Source organism: Ovis canadensis, chromosome 18 (genome assembly GCF_042477335.2).
Source record: "Ovis canadensis isolate MfBH-ARS-UI-01 breed Bighorn chromosome 18, ARS-UI_OviCan_v2, whole genome shotgun sequence".
NCBI lineage: Eukaryota > Metazoa > Chordata > Mammalia > Artiodactyla > Bovidae > Ovis > Ovis canadensis.
In genome coordinates this window covers 57,558,158-57,578,460 of record NC_091262.1, presented here as the reverse complement: position 1 = coordinate 57,578,460, position 20,303 = coordinate 57,558,158, and the positions used below count along the sequence as shown (strand labels likewise).

Below are 20,303 nucleotides of genomic sequence, written 5' to 3'. Positions count from 1 at the left end.
TTTACCCAAGATCTCAGTGAGATTTAATAGGCATCGTGGGACTGAAGTTGTCTGTAGAGAAGTATAGCTAATGGAAATGCAAAGAGAAAACCTAAAGTGACTAGCTTGAATGTGAAATCAGACATGGTACAGTGATTTGAAGAAGGTGAAGGATGAAACTGTGGAAACGACCGGGCTTACCATCTCACACCATTCTGACCCACCTCGGAGGCAGCAAAAAGAACAGACCCAACTATTTTCTTGTTTTCACTATTAGATAAGTCAAATAATCACTGTGAGTTTTTTCCTTTAAAATGCAAGCCCAACTTTGTCTAAAAAAATATTCAAAAGGTATGATTCTGTTTTGTCTTGAAGCTTTTACTAGTGTATTCATCATGAGTGTTAAAGAGAAAATTAGATGAAATACATGAATTGTCAATAAATGGTCAAATTTTTCAGGAAAATAACTGTTCTATAAATTTGAGAGGCCTAGACACTTGGCTATCCTGATAGCTCTGCTGCTGCTGCTGCTAAGTTGCTTCAGTTGTGTCCGACTCTGTGCGATCCCATAGACAGCAGCCCACCAGGCTCCCCTGTCCCTGGGATTCCCCAGGCAAGAACATTGGAGTGGGTTGCCACTTCCTTCTCTAATGCATGAAAGTGAAAAGTGAAAGTGAAGTTGCTCAGTCGTGTCCGACTCTTTGCGACCCCATGGACTGCAGCCTACCAGGTTCTTCTGTCCATGGGATTTTCCAGGCAAGAGTACTGGAATGGGGTCCCATTGCCTTCTCCCCTGACAGCTCTAAAGGTGCTCAAATATGCTCTTATAGTTACCAAACAGGGACGGATTACTGCATAAAAATGCATATATATATATATATATATATATATATAAATGTGCCCCATATAAATTTCCCAGGGCAAAAGGAATTGCAAGAAGTTTTGGCCCAGACAATATTTTCCTTCTTCACCAACCCTCACCCCACCCCACCCCATTCTGGAATGCTATCATCACCCAGGATCATCCCCTTCTTAGGTTGCTTAGTGAAGTTCGAGGCCAGTAACTGACATCCTAGGCACCTGTCAAAGATAGGCAGACTTTGCTGGTCTGCTTTTTCCTAAGCAGCACACAGCAACAGCCTGCTAGGCAGGTCTAAGTGACTGTGGATCTTGTCTTGGGCTATTTGCCATGGGTGGCTACAGAACACCACTTATCTACTTTAGCTGTAGAGGCTGTATCAACTCACGCACCTGAGGAATCACTGGAAAAAGTATTTTCGGTGACTCAGGGCCATGTGCTTTACTGAAGTTATATAACAGCCATAATGTTATACATCCTGCAGGGATTCACTGCAACAATAACCTACGTTATGCATGATCTAGTCAAAGGCACTGATGTGCCAATTTGCAGCAATTCCAAAAGAAATTTGCAGTTGGCCATATTGATAATTCATTCACTAGAAACCTTGAATCAATAATCTCAGTCTAATTCTAATGTGCACAATGATCCATTTACTCACATTTTTGACTTAAATAGCTAAAGATAGGTTAGAACAAAAATAATTTGAAAATGCATATATTCCACCATTCAATGCATTTGATGAATGACAGTCTACCTCTCAATGACTATTGGACTTATTAAAATTCTATTTAGTCTACAGAATTTATAGTGGCTACAGCCATACAGCCCTATAATACCTTCAGCCACAACTGTCACCTCCTACGTAGTCTTTCTCAACCTTCTACGTCAAAGGCACCTAAAGCGCCAACAACAGTGCAGCAAGTGTATCCATTAAATTCCAAGTCTGATTTCTCACTTGGCCCTCTGCCTGGTTTCTTTTCAGGCTGGGCATGTGAACAAGTATTATTTTCATTACTAGGATGCTATTTTTCTTAGCTGTCTAGGATCCTAAGACTATTATATGAGCCAGTTTTCAGTTAGGACATCTCTACATGTATCTACCACACCCCACCACATAAGCTTGCAGAAATAACTTTTAATGAAAAACTTCCTAACAATTTAAGAAAGAAAAATGAATCCTCATTACAACTCTTCCTTAAACATAACTTAGAGCGTAAGTAAGCACCAGTCTCCAGTAGCCTGAAAAAAAGTGAGGCTGTAAAAAGTTACCTGGCATTACCCTGGAAAACAGTGTTCAGGTTTGGGATTAATGACTTTGAATCCACTTCTACTTTTTATTTCAGCTCCCTTTACAGTTCTTCCTTTTTTCTCTTATTTCCCTTTATTTATCTATTCACCTTTTATCTTTTGGTTTGCATTCTGCATTCATCATTTAGTGCAAGAGATGCTGATGGTCACGGGGATGGTGACCTATATGTACCATGCTTCTTGGCAACTGTTCCCAGTGATCCTGTTCTGACTGTGCTTATACGTGAAACTCCCCTGGGCAGTGAAACAACTATGGAAACATTTATATATCAGACTCATGGAAGAATAGTGATTACTGACAAACTGTGAAACCAAGAATGGCTCTAAATTTGCATAGGCTGGTGGAAATTTTATGTGATTGAATAGTGGGAATAGATTCTTTCTGTCTCCAGTGAGATTTGTTCACTTTAGCCTTGACCTTTTCCAACAAGTGAGATTTGTTTTATTGTCTTGCTTGGGGGCTTCTCCTTCGTAATAGGATGACCTACTTTAATTTCCACTTTAACGCTTCACGGTGTAGAGAGTGAGTTCCCCTAAAGTACTGAGCCCCTAAAGCCTCAAATTGGCCTCTGTATCCTAATGGAAGACTTTTATCCCAAAGCAAATAAAAAATATATTAAGGGTTTCACAAACACAACCTTAAGCCTTTATCATTTTCTGTATGTTGCTTCTATTCTCGTTATAAGCGATCACACTTGCTTAAGACATTTGTTGCGCCTCTCCACCAGAGTTTCATCCCTTTCTTGGTTCTTTTCTGCCAAAGCAGGCATGAAAGTGTATAGCCCACATTATTTTGCCATTTCCTAAGAAGCACACAGACATGGCCTAATGGATATGGCCTAAAAGCATATAGGCATGACCTACTAGGCAGGACTAACGTCCTTTATGTCAGTGTGGGTCTCCACAGTTATCAACATCCCGAATCCCACTTGAGCTAGTGAGACCAAGACAGTGTAACAGTAAATGACTAACACTATCATCAATATTCCATAATGAAACAGTGAGCCCAGCTCTCTTCCATAATCTCAGCAAGCTATGAGTAACACACCCTCATAGGCAATGAACAAAAGAAATTCAACTCATTTCTAAAATGCAATTCTTCCTTATATTGGGCTTTCTTAATGCACTGGACTATGTTATCTCAATTAAAATTTTCAATAATGTGACATGACATGAAACTTTCATTTTGAGCAGGATAAAAATCCTTATCCCCAAAGGTTTGCTACAAAGAGTAAAATCTATGGGTTTTGCTGCAAATCATTTACGTTTGCTTCTGTAAGGCTGAAATACTTTGGTATCCAAGGATGCACTCTAGAGAATGGTGGATATAGCAAGCTATCCAGCAACTTTTTGAAGGAAATACATTACTAAGACCCTCTTTTGATGTATTAGAAGGGATGAATAAATGATACAAGAGAACATATAGCCTTACACCCTCAGATGCCATCTGTCTTGGCACATGTGGGCTGAAGTCTTAGGACCCTTCCCACCACTTTTCTGTTCAGTTGAGTTGACATAGTAAGCAGCTAAAGTGGTTTAAAGAGAACAGATCCTTTTACATCTCTCTCTAGGGTCTCACCAGGGTCCTCACTGAAAAAGCAATATGGGTGTCATCCAAGTCCCAGGAAAGGCATCAGAAAGGAGGTGAGGGTTTCTGAGCCAGAGGGGTGTTAAGAGGTGTGAATGAGGAGACTTTCAGAGTTAGAGGACTTAATAGGAATGCCCCAAAGAAGATGGCTGGTGAAGGAAGAAGAGATGTTTCACACAGATGCACTCTTTCTGAGCCCAGGGCACCTAGATCACTGCTAAGGAGCACATTCCATAGATTTCACCAGGGAGGGACCTGCTTAAGTTCTAGAAAAATGCCCAGTGAGGGGGCTCTCATGTCAAGACCATAGCTCATGACTTAAAGACCTGGCACTATGGAGAAGCCTCTCTTAATCTCATCTCCCAGTTGCCCTCAACATGAGAGGCATGGCTCTGTCAGAACATTCCTGGTCAGGTCCAAAGGGACTCTTAGATTGAGGTTAATGGTAGAGAAGATGGGACAGTTATAGCCATGTCTCCTCAATTCCCTCTAGGAAGCTAAACAGCCTGCGTGGCCACAGCTGAAAAGGTTTTACATCCAAGCTTGAAATGAACATACTCCAAAGTCTTTAAGAAGCATCATGGTACAATAGAAGAGAACACATGAGCTCTGCAATTAAGCAGATCTGAGTGGGAACTCTGAACTTGCAACTTCATTCTCACATGAAAATATTAAGAACAATATCTGCACATTATTTATTCTACTCAGTAGAGGCGTGAGTGGAGAAGACAATTGCACCCCACTCCAGTACTCTTGCCTGGAAAATCCCATGGATGGAGAAGCCTGGTAGGCTGCAGTCCATGGGGTTGCGAAGAGTTGGGCATGACTGAACGACTTCACTTTCAGTTTTCACTTTCATGCATTGGAGAAGGAAATGGCAACCCACTCTGGTGTTCTTGCCTGGAGAATCCCAGGGACGGGGGAGCCTGGTGGGCTGCCATCTATGGGGTCACACAGAGTCGGACACAACTGAAGTGACTTAGCAGCAGCAGCAGCAGTAGCAGAGGTGTGAAGATGATTAGAGTTAAGTGTGTGAAAGTGCTATCATACAATAGGCAGTTAATAAACGGTGCCCACAGTGGTTATTATTTGACTTCGGATGCTGATATAGAAAGTATCTGCTAATAAGAGTGGTTTTTACCTGACATAAAGAGAAATGCACACTTGGAAAAAGAGGGCTAATATACTAAAGGCAGGAAAACTAAATAAGTTAGACAAGCAAGAAGAGCAAGTATCCATGGCTGAAGTAAGATTCGATCCTGGTTGTAAACATTCTTCTATAGAGCTTCAATAATGTAATTTGGGGACAGGATATTTGTAAAGGAGAAAGACTGTTATAGAAGTTATCAGAAAGAAACACATTAAGGAAATATTGAGTGAGGGACTTGCATAAGATTGTAATGTCAAAAAGAAGATTAGAAATAAAAAAATGTAAAAACAGGAAAAAATAATTTTACTTTAATACACATGGTCATTTAAAAATGAGAGCTATTAAGGATAGATCTGTGTGTGTGTGTATGTGTGATATTATATATACACCATGTTGATTGAAGCATTCTCTCTTTTGGACCCTAGGATAAGAACTTTACATTAACTAACCCAGTTCAGTTCTCACTTCCTAACTCTGATGTACAAGCACTGCTCAGAGATACTGTGAGTTCAGTTCCAGACTGCCCCAATGAAGTGAATATTGAAATAACCTGAGTCACAAAATTTTTGGTTGCAAATAAAAGTTATGTTTATACTATACTATAGACTGTTGAGTGTGCAATAGCTTTATGTCTTTAAAATATATATATCTTCACTAAAAATATTGTGAAAAAATGCTAACCATTATCTAAACCTTTAGCCATTCATAATCTTTTTGCTGGAGGAAGGTCTTGCCTTGATGTTGATGGCTGATCATGGTGGTGGTTGCTGAAGGCTGGGGTGATGGTGGCAATTTCTTAAAATAAAAGAAAGTCTGCCATATGGATTGACTCTTTATTTCATGAGTTATTTCTCTGTAGCATGTAATGCCATTTGATAGTATTTTACCCATCATAGAACTTCAACATTAGAGTTAATTCTCTTAAAATCTATTGTTGCTTAATCAACTAAATTTAGGTAATATTTTAAATCCCTTGTTATTTCAACAATCTTCACAGCTTCTTCAGCAGGAGTGGATTCCATGTCAAGAAACGACTTTCTTTGCTCATCCATAAGAAGAAGCTCATTAGATGAAATTTTATCATGAGATTGCAACAATTCAGTCACATCTGTAGGCTTCACTTCAAATTCTAATTCTCATACTATTTCCAACCACATCTGCAGTTATTTCCTCCACTGAAATCTTAAACCCTCAAAGTCATCCATAAGAGCTGGAATCAACTTTTTTCCAAACTCCTGTTAACATTGCTATCTTGACCTCTTCTCGTGAACCACAAATATTCTTAATGGCTTTTCCAGGTTTTCAATGCCTTTGCCCAGATCCATCAGAGGAATCACTATGTATGGCATCTATAGCCTTAGAGAACATATTTACGTACCAGCACTTGAAAGTTGAAATGGTCCCTTGATCTATGGGCTGCAGAATGCACATTATGTTAGCAGGCATGAAAACAACATGCCTCTTGTTGCACATCTCCATTAGAGTTCATGGGTGACCAGGTTCACTGTCAATGAGCAGTGAAATTTTGAAAGGAATCTTTTTTTCTCAGCAGTAGGCTTCAACAGGGGCTTCCTAGGTAGCACTAGTGGTAAAGAACTCGCCTGCCAATGCAGGAGACATAAGAGATGCGGGTTCAGTCCCTGGGTTGAGGAGATTTCCTGGAGGAGGACACAGCAACCTACTCCAGTATTCTTGCCTGGAGAATCCCATGGACAGAGGAATCTGGTGGGCTACAGTATGTAGGGTTGGAAAGAGTCAGACATGACTGAAGCAACTTCGCACACACGCAGGTTTGAACAGTGGGCTTAAAACATTCTTTAAATCATGTTGTAAACAGATGTATTGTCATTCAGGGTGTGTTGTTGCATTTACAAAGCACACGCAGAGTACATTTGGCATAATGCTTAAGGACCCTATGATTTTCATGATGGTAAATGAGCACTGGCGTTAATACCAGCTGCACTAGTCCCTAACAAGAGAGTCAGCCTGTCTTTGAAGCTTTGAAACCAGGCTTTGACTTCTCTTCTTTAGCTATGAAAGTTCTACGTAGCATCTTCTTTCAATAGAATGTTGTTTTATCTACACTGAAAATTTGTTGTTAAGTGTATCCATCTTCATTTATGATCTTAGCTAGACTTTCTGGACAACTTGGTGTAGCATCTACATCGACACTTGCTGCTTTACCGTTGGTTTTTATTTCATGTAGATGGCTTGATTTCTTAAGCCTCATGAACCAACCATGGTTAGCATCAAATTCATCTTCTGTAGCTTCCTCACCTCCCTCAGCCTTCAAAGAAATGAAAAGAGTTAAGGACTTGCTCTAGATTAGACTTTGGCTTAAGGGGATGTTGTGGTTGGTTTGTCTCTCCAGGCCACTGACACTGTCTCCAGATCAGCAATCAGGCTCTTTTGCTTTTCTTATCATTCATGGGTTCACTGTAGTGGCACTTTGTTTTCCTTCAAGAACTTTTGCTTTTCATTCACACCTTGACAAACTGTTCAGCACAAGAGGCCTAGCTTTCAGCCTGTCTTGGCTTACAACATGCCTTATTTGCTAAGCTTCATCATTTCTAGTTTTTGGTTTAAAATGAGAGCTATGTGACTCTTCCTTTCACTTGAACACTTAAGAGGCAATTGTAGGGTTATTAACTGGCCTAATTCCAATATTGTGTCTTAGGGAATACGGAGGCCTGAGGAGAGGGGAAGAGATGAAGAATGGTGGCTGGTAGAGTAGTCAGACACTAGAGAAGGAAATGACAACCCACTCTAGTTTCATTGCCTGGGAAATCCCATGGACAGAGGAGCCTGGAGGGCTACAGTCTGCAGGGTCACAAAAGAGTCAGACACAGCTCAGCGACTAAACAACAGTCAGAATACACACAAAATTTATCAATTACATTTGCCATCTTATATGGGCACAGTTCTTGGTGCCTGACAACAATTACAATACTAACATGGAAGATCACTGATCACAGATCATCGTAATAAATAGAATGATAAAGTGTGACATGTTGCAAGAATTATCAAAATTTGACACAAAGACACCAAGTGAGCAAATACAGTTGGAAAAATGGCACCAGTAGACTTGTTAGATGAAGAGTTGACAGAAATGTCTGATTTGTAAAAAAGCACAGTATCTTTAAAGTGCAAATATAGCAAAGCACAATAAAATAACTTATGCCTGTATACTCTCTCATTATCCCTGTTTGAGATGAGGAAACTGCAATTATTTAGTTAGCAAGTGGGAGCTGTATGACAGGAACACAAATGCGGCCTGTGTTCTATATATTGACTCTGTGGACTTCAGTTCAGTTCAGTCACTCAGTCATGTCCGACTCTTTGCAACCCCATGGACTTTAGCATGCCAGGCTTCCCTGTCCATCACCAACTCCCAGAGTTTGCTCAAACTCATGTCCATCAAGTCGGTGATGCCATCCAACCATCTCATCTTCTGTCATCCCCTTCTCCTCCTGTCTTCAATCTTTCCCAGCCTCAGGGTCTTTTCCAGTGAGTCAGTTCTTCACATCAGGTGGCCAAAGTATTGGAGTTTCAGCTTCAGCATCAGTCCTTCCAGTGAATACTCAGGACTGATTTCCTTCAGGATGGACTGGTTTTAACTCCTTGCTGTCCAAGGGACTCTCAAGAGTCTTCTCCAACACCACAGTTCAAAAGCATCAATTCTTTGATGCTCAGCTTTCTTTACGGTCCAACTCTCACATCCACACATGATTACTGGAAAAAACCATAGCTTTGATTAGATGGACCTTTGTCAGCAAAGTAATGTCTTTGCATTTTAGTATGCTGGCTAGGTTGGTCATAGCTTTTATTCCAAGGAGTAAGCATCTTTTAATTTCATGGCTGCAGTCACCATCTGCAGTGATTTTGGAGCCCAAGAAAAGAAAGTCTGTCACTGTTTCCACTGTTTCCCCATCTATTTCCCATGAAGCGATGGGACTGGATGCCATGATCTTAGTCTTCTGAATATTGAGCTTTAAGCCAACTCTTTCACTCTGCTCTTTCACTTTCATCAAGAGGCTCTTCAGTTCCTCTTCACTTTCTGCCATAAGGGTGGTGTCATCTGCATATCTGAGGTTATTGATATTTCTCCCAGCAATCTTGATTCCAGCTTGTACTTCATCCATTCCAGCATTTTGCATGATGTACTCTGCATATAATTTATATAGTTTTTTCCAAGTCTGTAGACTTGGACCACATTTTTTCATGGCAGAGATTTTTAACTTTTTGGTAACCAACTGCTACCATTGGCTCTCCTATAGATCTGAGTTCCCAGGGACAGGGGGCAGAGAAATGGTGCTCAGGTTCATGTCCAGAGCAGAATTGGGGCAAAGAGATGGTTGTTATCTTCTCTGATTGTGACCTCAGCCAACAAAAAGAATATAGCAACACTTGACAGTCTGCCAGACATGGGTTAAACCACACTTTGCTAAATCATAATCTACTGGGTAGATCTCATTCCACAGGGGCAATGTTTTACATAGGTTGATTCCTAGGCAACTCTTCCTCTTTTAACCCAAATAGTGCATATGCATTAATATACTGACAATATACAGAAAAGCAACTCTCCTAAAACCAAACAGTATTGGAAATAAAAATCTAATAGTCCCAGGAAAGCAAGTTGTATTCAAATACTCACCTAGGCAAAAGGGTAAGAGACTGACAGAAAAATCTTTTTTTTCCTTTATTTTAATTGGAGGCTAATTACTTTATAATATTGTGGTGGTTTTTGCCATACATTCACAGGAATCAGCCGTGAGTGTGCATGTGTTCCCTCTCCTGACCCTCCCTCCTCCCTCCCCATCCCATCCTTAGGGTCATCCCAGTGCACCAGCCCTGAGCACCCCTGACAGAAAAATCCAAAAGAATTTAAAGCAAGAATGGATAAAGTTCTAGGTATTGAATCAGCGAGGATATTAATAGTAACAGTTTTTATTTGTACGTTACTATTGAATATACTGTTTTATACTAATTCGGGATTGCTTCCACTACTTCCTCTTCAAGTATAACTGGAAGCAGATGGAAGTGGATATGGGCTAGAGAGAAAACTATCTCTAAGCTTCCTCTGATTCTGTGTTCCAGATGAGAACGGAGAAAGAGAGTGTGCAACAAGATAAAGGATGGAGGAAAGCATTTCCCACTGACGTTCTCTGGCGGCAGCATGCTTTACCTGGCGTGCACACTCATCACTGTACAGACAGGAGGGCACGTGGAAGAGGGGCAAGGAAAGAGAATAAAGAATGCCCAAAGTTGAAGTCTTTCATCCATTTGACGATTTTTGCCTGAGTTCTGTTTACCTTCAAGTAACACCCATCCTCTCAGGTATATGAGAGACGTCAAGGCTGCTGGCTACCCCGTGTTCAGCAAGCAGAGGTCACAGTGTCCTAGAGAGTGTCTCCTGCCTTCCAGGGCTGTGCAAAAGGCCAACACTTCCCTCCCATTGTGTGTGTGTGTGTGTGTGTGTGTGTGTGTGCCACCAGTTCTTTTCTATGGGGCAAGTAATCAACTCACTATTTTTATGTTAAATGCCTATCAATGAGAGCCACTGACACTGATTTTTTAAATTCTATCTTTTAAAAAGGTTCTACTGTATAGCACAGGGAAATATATTCAATATCCTGTGATAAACCACAATGGAAGAGAATAGGAAAGTTAATGTACATGTATGTATAACTGGATCACTTTTCTGTACAGAAGATATGAACACAAGATTGTAATCAACTGTATTTTGGGAAATTTTTAAAGAATTCTGCTCTGTTTAGATCTTCAATAAATTCAGTTCTGGGGTTAGATGCTTTACTGAAAGAAGAATTAAGAAAGGGTTCAAAGAAAAGCTGAAAAAACGATTAGATAATTGAAACATAAGACTTTTTATGGAATGGTTAAATGGACGGGATTATTCAGCCTGGAGGAGCCCTGGGGGTGCTGTGAGCTTGGGTGAGGGTCCTCTGCAAAGGCTGGCAGCCAGTCTTTCTGTTTGTGAAGGGCAAATGCAGAATCTGGGTGGGAAAGGAAGCATTCCCTGACACTGTTAGGAACAAAAATGGTGGTTGAGGACATCTGGGCTGCCTCTTGATCGGACATTCTGGAAGGCCAGGTATATATACATTGCCTAGAAGGGTAGCTTAAGAACGACCCAGCCTGAACTTGGGGAGGTTGGGATGGTGGTGAATGAATATGTGTGTGTAACAGCGAGACAGACAGACAAATACTCAATGATGATTCTAGGTTGTGTTCTAAGGTTATCAGGAGAAAGCCATGAAGAGTTTCAGACAACAAAATCGGAACTTGAAACCAAAGTTTCAAAATACACCTCCGCACTCACTTCATCATGACACCAAGCACATGCTTCAGACAAGCATAGTTCAGGGTGAAAGTCAAATGGTAGCACAGTTCAGTGCTACAAAGGGCACTGCCTGCCAGGGCTCTACACTGCCTCAGTGAGATATTCATAATGCTATTACAAAGGAAAAGAAATTAACTGCAGAGGAAAAAAGCTAAACCAGTGCACTCCATTGAGCATGCTGAAATAGACATAGCCACAGGTATCCACGTGGCTGGCAAGAAGGCAGCTACAGCAGACCTGACCTGAACCCAAGAAGTAACTCATGGAGATCTTCAGTCACTCCATGTAAGTACGTGGTGGAGGTTCACACGTGCCAAGTAAGAGACAAGCCCTGGTGTCTGGACAGGGGGCCCTTTCGTTACATTTCACAGGCATTCATTGGGCTCATTCTCATATTATCCTAGAGGTGTTTATTCTTTTCCCCCTTCAGATACGGGGCCACTGGGCTGCTCAACATCCCCTGCACCATGTGAGGGAGGGAGCCAGTACTCACAGTCGTGTGTCCTGTGTGTGGAGCTGAGAAATATGTAACCTGTGGGCAATGATCAGCCATTGCTCAGATAGTTTAATTATCCAACTATTTAAGAACCAGGTCTCTATCCAACCCCAGCTTGTCACAGCATTAACCGCTCTTGCCAATATTACAGCTTTAAGCGGCATTTACTCTGTTGGTGAACACAGCGTGTGGTAAAATGATTTAACATCATGAATAAACACATATGCTTCCTTGGGTCCAAATTTTAGAAGTGACAGACCCATTTTCTGGTCCATGGTTTAATGGACTAGAAAGAAACGAAAAGGTGCATTGTTTACTATGCATGAACAAATCGCTCCATTGCAGCAAGTGAACTTTTTGATATCAAGTACTGCACTTAGAACTGCCATCCCATTGTTAACCTGTGTGCGTGCCCACACACTATTGCACACACTTCTAAACACACCCCAGTGGTATTTCTTTGATGGCCGGAAACATACATAAGTACACAACTGGTTGATAATGGGGGGTCCAATACTAAAAGGTAAAGAAGGAATCCTGAATAGGAAGAAGATAAACACATTCAGCTAGAAGTTAATAAAGTGATGTTACTCTGGACAGCAACAGAGAGAAGCACCAATAGGTCTCTACTGAAAAAAAATAAAAACCAAAACACAGTATGTAACTTGCATGCCTGGCTCCCTTAGCTTGGCAGTGGTGTCCTCTAGCTGGCATGCTGCCCCAGCAGACAGACACGTCATTTTACTTTTTGTCTTGTTCCCATTTTATGTTTACATTTTATTTTCTCATTCCCTTTGCCAAATCCCCCTGCTCCTAGTTTCTAGCTTGGTGTTTACAGAGACCTGTATTAGAATCAGGGAGGTTGAACGGACCCCATTTTTTTTCTCTTCTCTGGTAATGTCCATTCTTTTTTTTTTCCTCTTCCCAGAGAATAGATAAGTTTACCCAGAAAATAAAAAGCTAATACAACATTGTGCTCATCAACAAAAGTATGTCTTGTTGTAGCCAGGAATAAGTTAATAAAACAGGGAAAAGGCTTAGTGGCTTAAAAATAGGCTCCTTGGGGTTATGAAGGAACAATGTTGTTTTTTCTTCCCAGCGTGCAAGGATTTAATTAAGTGATAACAGTCACCTTGGGGTGGCTGCACAAGGCAATAATATCTAGGTGAAGAAAAATGCTGAAGAGAGTTGAGTACAGTCAATTTATCTTCAGAGAAGGCAATAAATGAACAAAGCATAGGTATTGGGCTGATTGTTTTGCAATGTTTCCATTACTGATAAGCATCAAAAAAAAAAGAGAGAGAGAGAGAACAGATTTGTTATTTTCCGTTTCTGAAATGTATTAAATACAGAGAAAGGAAATGAAAAAATTGCTGTGAGGTCACATCCTCACATTCTAATCATAAACAGTTTGGTAATTATTCAAGCTAAACATAGAACAAGGGAATTTTCCTGTTGACACAAAGGATGGGAACACAGCCGAGTCGTGTATTTATAAGCAAACATACAGAACTTGGACATTTCTGTTCTGCCAAAAAGAAGGAAAGAAATTGTAAAGTGGTGAGGGCAGAGTGAGGCTGGGTTGGCAAGCAGTCTCAGAAGCAGCAGACTTGTCGTGCCAAAAGGTCAGATTTGGGGGATTTTTTTGAGAACTTCAGGGGAGTTGCTACAGGAAGCATTATAACCAGGCACAAAGAACATCCTAACAACCAACCAACCAAAGAAAGACAAATGCCAAGACAGTGCCATCATCAGCCCTGCATAATATTCAGAAATAACAATAAGGTTAGGATAAGACCACCGGAAACTCAGACCAGCAGAGAATGTTAATGACAGAAACATAGTATTTGTGCTCAGCGGGAAGGCTGACACAAGGCAAGGTTTGAATCAAGTGAGTGTAAATACTTAGCGGATAAAGCCAACAGGTTACTTTGACTTCTTTGTTATTTTGAGGTATGGGGGTTTGGGGGACTGGTAAAAATATTAGGAAGGTTTCCTTTTTTCTAGAAACAAGAATGACAGCCAGACAAACCCTGCAAGTACCCTGCTTAAGTTTCTCAAGGGTAGATCTCTAAACACCCTGCCAGATTAATTAATTGTAACACTGCCTGTGCTTGAGAGAAGGAAAATGAGGCACTAGGGCTCACTGTACCTTGTCTGAGACCACTCAACCTGTTCGCCTTACAGGTTTGATCCCTAATTCCCACACCCCTTGTCGACTTAATTGCCTTCTTGGAGACCGCATCACCTCCCTCTCGAGTTCAGATTCCTCTCTCTTCAATTTCCGTGGTGATCAAAAAAATCTTGCCCTCGACCCCTGTCTTCCGCTCCCCCCTTCTATGGATCCAAACATCCCCTTCCTTCACTGCAAAGTGGATCCGACAGGGCAGTAGGCTCGGGTCCTCTGGTTCTGGGTGGGTTGGCCCATGCAGACAGCAGTGCAGGGAACATGCAGGAGGAAGCCGGAGACAGCCAGGGGAAGGGAAGGGTCTCTCCAGCACCATCTCTTCCCTCGCCCACGTCTCCCTGAGCACTCATGAACTCCGTTGCCCCCCTCCTTCTGCGGGATACACACAGCTTAAGAGTTGACGAGGTGATGCTTAAGGTTGTCCACATAAGGCAAACAGTAAACAGCTCTTAAGAAAGATAAGATCACTAATGCTTTGTCACAGAAATTATATGAATTGATAGGCCACACTTAAAAATTATCGAGTGTTGGGGTGGGTAACTGAATTTTTCAAGAAAAAAATATAATTTCTCACAATTGTTATGGTGGGTAGTACTAAATTATCTTAAGAATGCATTATAAGGGAATGCTTTGCAACTGATGTTTCTCAAGAAAAGAATTTTATCAAGTACATAACCAGAGGCTGAATTTAGGAGTAATAGGGTTCCATTCTCCTAGGTGTCCCATCTTTTCCAGATAGTTGTCAGTGCTTGCTAAGAATAGAAGTAAAAAAAATTCTCATAGGTCCTATGTCAAGGGCTTAGGTGACAGGTCCCTCTGTGACAGGAGATTTTAATACTAGATGACTGGGGGGTTCCTGTTGACAGCTGTCCAAGACAGAAGACTGGAAGAGCCAAACTGTTTAAGGAATTATTTATTCCTCCATTCCAAAGAGATTTGTAAACTGCTGAGTGCAGGAATGTTGGGGCCTTATATTAGCTTTTGGTTAGGGCCTTCCTGAAGGAGGGCATGGCAACCCACTCTAGTATTCTTGCTTGGAGAATCCCATGGACAGAGGAACCTGGCTGGCTGCAGTCCATAGGGTTGCAGAGAGTCAGACATGACTGAAGTGACTTAGCAGGCATGCATGCACAGGCTAACAACACAACTGAGCAGGGACAGAGAGGCCTGACTCAAGCCATATTCCTCTGAGCAAAGTGAGATTCTCTAGATCCTTTTGATTTTATATTATTTAAATGCGAATATTATTATATTAACATTTGCTGGTGTTATCCTGTGTTTGTAGATTTTAACTATCTGGTCCTTCTGGATCCTGGGGCTGTCACTCTCTCTTGGGCCTAATATCTAGGGACAGTATAGGAAGCACTGAGTAGGATAAAGATGACCAGTTAGCACTGACGACACTACCTAAATACAGGAGTATTTTTGGTTGTTCACACTGACACAAAAAAAGACCAATCTGTTCATTTCCTTCCCACATAGCTCAGTTGGTTAAGAATCCGCCTGCAATGCAAGAGATCCCAGTTCAATTCCTGGGTTGGGAAGATCCCCTGGAGAAGGGATAGGCTACCCACTCCAGTATTCTTGGGCTTCTCTTGTGGCTTAGCTGGTAAAGAATCCACCTGCAATGCGGGAGGCCTGGGTTCAATCCCAGTTGGGAAGATCCCCTAGAGAAGGAAAGGCTACCCACTCCAGTATTCGGGCCTGGAGAATTCCATGGACTGGATAGTCCATGGGGTCACAGAGTTAGACACGACTGAGAGACATTCACTTTCATTCATTTCCTGGTGTTCAAATAAAAACTGGTCTGACAGGCTTATGGCCCATGTCATCACAACCTGAAGTTTGTCATGACCCAGGGAAGGTCACGGGAATACGAGACCACTTGACCTGTCTCTTGAGAAATCTGTATGCAGGTCAGGAGGCAACAGTTAGAACTGGACATGGAACAACAGACTGGTTCCAAATAGGAAAAGGAGTATGTCAAGGCTGTGTATTGTCGCCCTGCTTATTTAACTTATATGCAGAGTACATTATGAGAAACACTGGGCTAGATGAAGCACAAGCTGGAATCAAGATTGCCGGGAGAAATATCAATAACCTCAGATATGCAGATAACACCACCCTTATGGCATAAAGTGAAGAACTAAAGGGCCTCTTGATGAAAGTGAAAGACGAGAGTGAAAAACCTGTCTTAAAGCTCAACAATCAGAAAACTAAGATATGGCATCCGGTCCCACCACTTCAAGGCAAATAGATGGGGAAACAGTGGAAACAGTGACAGACTGTTTTTGGGGGCTCCAAAATCACTGCAGATGGTGACTGCAGCCATGAAATTAAAAGACTTACTCCATGGAAGGAAATTTATGACCAACCTAGACAGCATATTAAAAAGCAGAGACATTACTTTACCAACAAAAGTCCGTCTAGTCAAGGCTATGGTTTTTCCAGTAGTCATGCATGGATGTAAGAGTTGTACTATAAAGAAAGCTGAGCACTGAAGAACTGATGCTTTTGAACTGTGGTGTTGGAGAAGACTCCTGAGTGTCCCTTGGACTGCAAGGAGATCCAACCAGTCCATCCTAAAGGAGATCAGTCCTAAATGTTCATTTTTAGGACTGAGGTTGAAGCTGAAACTCCAATACTTTGGCCACCTGATGCGAAGAGCTGACTCATTGGAAAAGACCCTGATGCTGGGAAAGATTGAAGGTGGGAGGAGAAGGGGACGACAGAGGATTAAATGGTTGGATGGCCTCACCGACTCAATGGACATGAGTTTAGGCAAACTTCGGGAGTAGGTGATGGACAGGGAGGCCTGGTGTGCTGAAGTCCATGGGGTCGCAAAGAGTCAGACACAGCTGAGTGACTGGACTGAATTGCACTGAACGGAGGGAAGCTGAAAGCTTTGCTAAACACCTGGCTGCGGCTAACCAGCCAGCTCAAGACTCCCACTGCTAATGCGGAGCCCCAGCACTGTGCTCTGTGGCTACAGCCTTTGCACACTTAGTGTTTCCACCTATGAGTGCTCTGCTTGGCACAGGCATCTTGATTCACTCTTGAGGTCACTGTTTTTCCTGTCCAATATCAAGTGGGTTCCTCCTCTCTGGACAGCAGTGCCTTCACAGTGGACTTCTGGGAGTGGGTGTAATTGACTGAGGAGTTAGTGACTCCATGAATTACTCTGTCTGACTGAGAAGGATCTGCTCATAGATGGGATCAAAGTTGGGTGTTCCTTTATGCGTCCCTCTCTCAACTGCATTGCTCATTTAGCATCTTCATCATCACCTATGATGCTCTCCCCCAAAGTGAGCCTTTAAAGTAAGACTGATGACCTTACCAGCATATAGATTTAATATTCAAAGAGGCTTCGGTTCACATATAAGGAAACTGCAATTCCAATTAATGCCCATTCATCTATGAACTAGCCATCCTCTTAATTGGCCTATTGAATGTTTATGCCTGTGTTAAAATCTCTATTTACCACCTTACTATTAACAATAATACACCCTAGGAACTTTTGTCTATTTGAACATGTCAAAGTAAAACACTGATATGTTTAGTTTTTATCCTCAAAAGTGAAGTGGCTGGTACATTCTAATGTGCCCTAAATTAGGGCAGCTGCCATCAGCTAAATATACAAATGATTAAACAAAGAACAGAAGTATTAAAGCAGACAAAATCTACTCATTTATTGATGTTAAGCAAGCAGAAGAAATAAATTCCAAGTATTTTAGCCATAGAAGATTAAATTTTCTTCTGGGGTATGGAAACACTGTGTATGTAGAGGGAGAAGATACACACCATCATATTTACTCACTATTTCTATCATATATATTAATTTCCAATTCATGCTCATTATGACCATGTGAAATAGTTCTAGGGCTTTCCTGTATTTTCATAATACAGGAATACCACTGATGTATTAAAGCAGCTTAGGAAAAAAATAGACTGGTAATTGGATAGACAGTCAGGCAAATGTCCATCAATTTCTTTTTCAGATAGATGGATAACTGAATTTTCTAGATACTGTGTTAGCCACACATATGTAATATCTTTTAGCCGAACTTTTAGGTCCATCTTTCGGGTGGAATTCGAAATCACCATTTCATTCTATTGGAAACAATAGAAAAAATTAGGCTCCATCTTTTATTTACTCTGAAATCTTATCTTTTTACCATAACTGAAAGTAGAATTTTAAAAGTGTAACAGCAGGAACCTTCAAAGCACATAAAATACCAATGAGAACCAGTTTCCAAACAGACAGCATCCAAAGTTTGCATTATAGCCTCAGTTTTATCCTTGGCACTTAGCCTTGAATCTTCCATTAGTGCTGATGGGAAGTGCATAGCTAAAGCCCATGCATCAAGGTGAGAAAACAGTCCTTGGTATTAGTTCTGACTCCAGTGTTATAACACAAATCATGATAATATTTCTGTATCTCCACATTTCATTGGGAAAAATACAGTGTAGCACTCTGTGCTCTCCTAAGTTATGACTCCATTCCTCTACTCTTTATGATTATTACCATATTCCATATATAAAATAGACATATTTTAATAATATTTTAAACAAAAGTTTTTAATAAATAATCATTGTAGCAGTGTTGAGCCTATCAATGGAGATCTTTTTTTAAAATTATAAATAGGCATTTAATATTATTATGGTCTCAATAGAGGTGCATCCCGACCCTCACTTTACATGTTTATGAACCGAATCTCTCTCAGGGGATCTTAACATTCCACAACTGCCATGGACCACGATCAAGATCAGGTCAGTCCTGCTCATCTCAGGTCTAATGACGAACTCATTAGCATGACTGGGGCTTAGCTCAGCTGCTTCAAAGAAGCTGTGTAACAGGGCCAAGGTCAGGAGCCTGAGGCCTCAGATGAGCACTTTCACTGTGTTCTGCAGCCAAAGAAGAGTGTTCTGTGTCCCTAACCCTGAGCACTGGCCTCTGAACACGTATTCTCAGTCACAGGGGGAGGACAGGGCAGGGGAGCATGGGTGAGTCCCCAGACTTATTAACTCTGATAGGAAAATAGGCCAAGCTATAGGGCTTCCTGGTGGCTCAGACAGTAAAGAATCTGCCTGCAATGCAGGAGACTTGGGTTCGATCCCTGGGTTGGGAAGATCCTCTGGAGAAGGAAATAGCAACCCCCTCCAGTATTCTTGCCTGGGAAATTCCATGGACGGAGGAGCCTAGCGGGCTAAGGTCCGTGGAGTCACAAAGAATCAGATACGACTAAGCAACTAACACACACATATGCCCTGAAGAAGCAGATTTTTGCAAATGAAAGACAGAATTTTGCTTTAATTAATAGTGGAGAAATTTAATCCTAAGTGGAAAAATTTAAGTGTGTTCCAGGGACCTTTCAATAATGGCAAAATGCAATCTTCTTTCAACGTTAAGAGTAATTCATCTTCATTATAGAAGAATTAGTGTGCAAATAAGCAAAATTAGGGACTACAAATCACCTGTAATCCAGAGATAAATTTTATTAATTTATCTAGACATGTTAATTAATTATTTATTAAATATTTATTAAACAACTATTATGTTGCTTAACTGACCTAGCTTTGAGGGACCAAAGATAGTATGAACCAGACAGAAATAACCTGTTTTTCTTCATGAAATTTAAAGTCTCTACATGTACATTTTTATAAGACACCTTTCTAGTTACTCTGCTCTGTAGACTGATATGGAAGTTATTCAACCAAAAGGTTTGCTGGCCTTATATCTGCTCTGTGTCTCACCTCGTAGCAGTTTCACTCAACTATTCCTTTTACTGCCTCTTATGACACTAAACTTCATATTAATCTTTACTCAAACTTGGAGGCCATCTAGAAAGGCATGTGTCAAAGGATGCTGCACTAGAATTATAGTGAAAAGAGAGATTTCAAAATCATGAAGAGGTCTTTATCCAGATTTTTTTCTGTAAGTGCTAATTTTAATTTCTGTCTGTCTGTGTATATGTGTGTGTGTACATATATATATATATAACCGATAGATATATAGATTATACATGTATGTATGTATATATATCATCTCATATACATAGTTCCCATTATAGAATTTGAATAAATATTTCACTTGGCTTTGCTCACTATACCAAAAAGATTTAGATGGTATCTTTTCATAATGACAAAGCATATGGAATAATGTTTTACTCTGATTTTTAGTTCTTTTCAAAATCTTTCATTGAATCTTGTGAGAAGAATACTAAATGCTATTGTTGTTACTCCTTGCTATGCGCTCATCTTATGACAAGCATTCTGGCTCATGGCTCCAGAAAAGCCACAGTACCTGTTCTGGAAAGAGTTGAGGTGGCTCCACCCAAACGCAGCGGCATGGCAAGGTTCCTCTGCCCGCT

At 41.0% G+C, this 20,303-nt stretch overlaps 1 protein-coding gene across 6 annotated transcripts in view; it reads right to left on the bottom strand.

Annotated features, from left to right (window-relative positions):
* The window catches only part of NPAS3 (neuronal PAS domain protein 3), a 962,475-nt gene that overhangs the window by 274,757 nt on the left and 667,415 nt on the right, over positions 1-20,303 (bottom strand). The gene's annotated exons all lie outside the window — the stretch shown is intronic.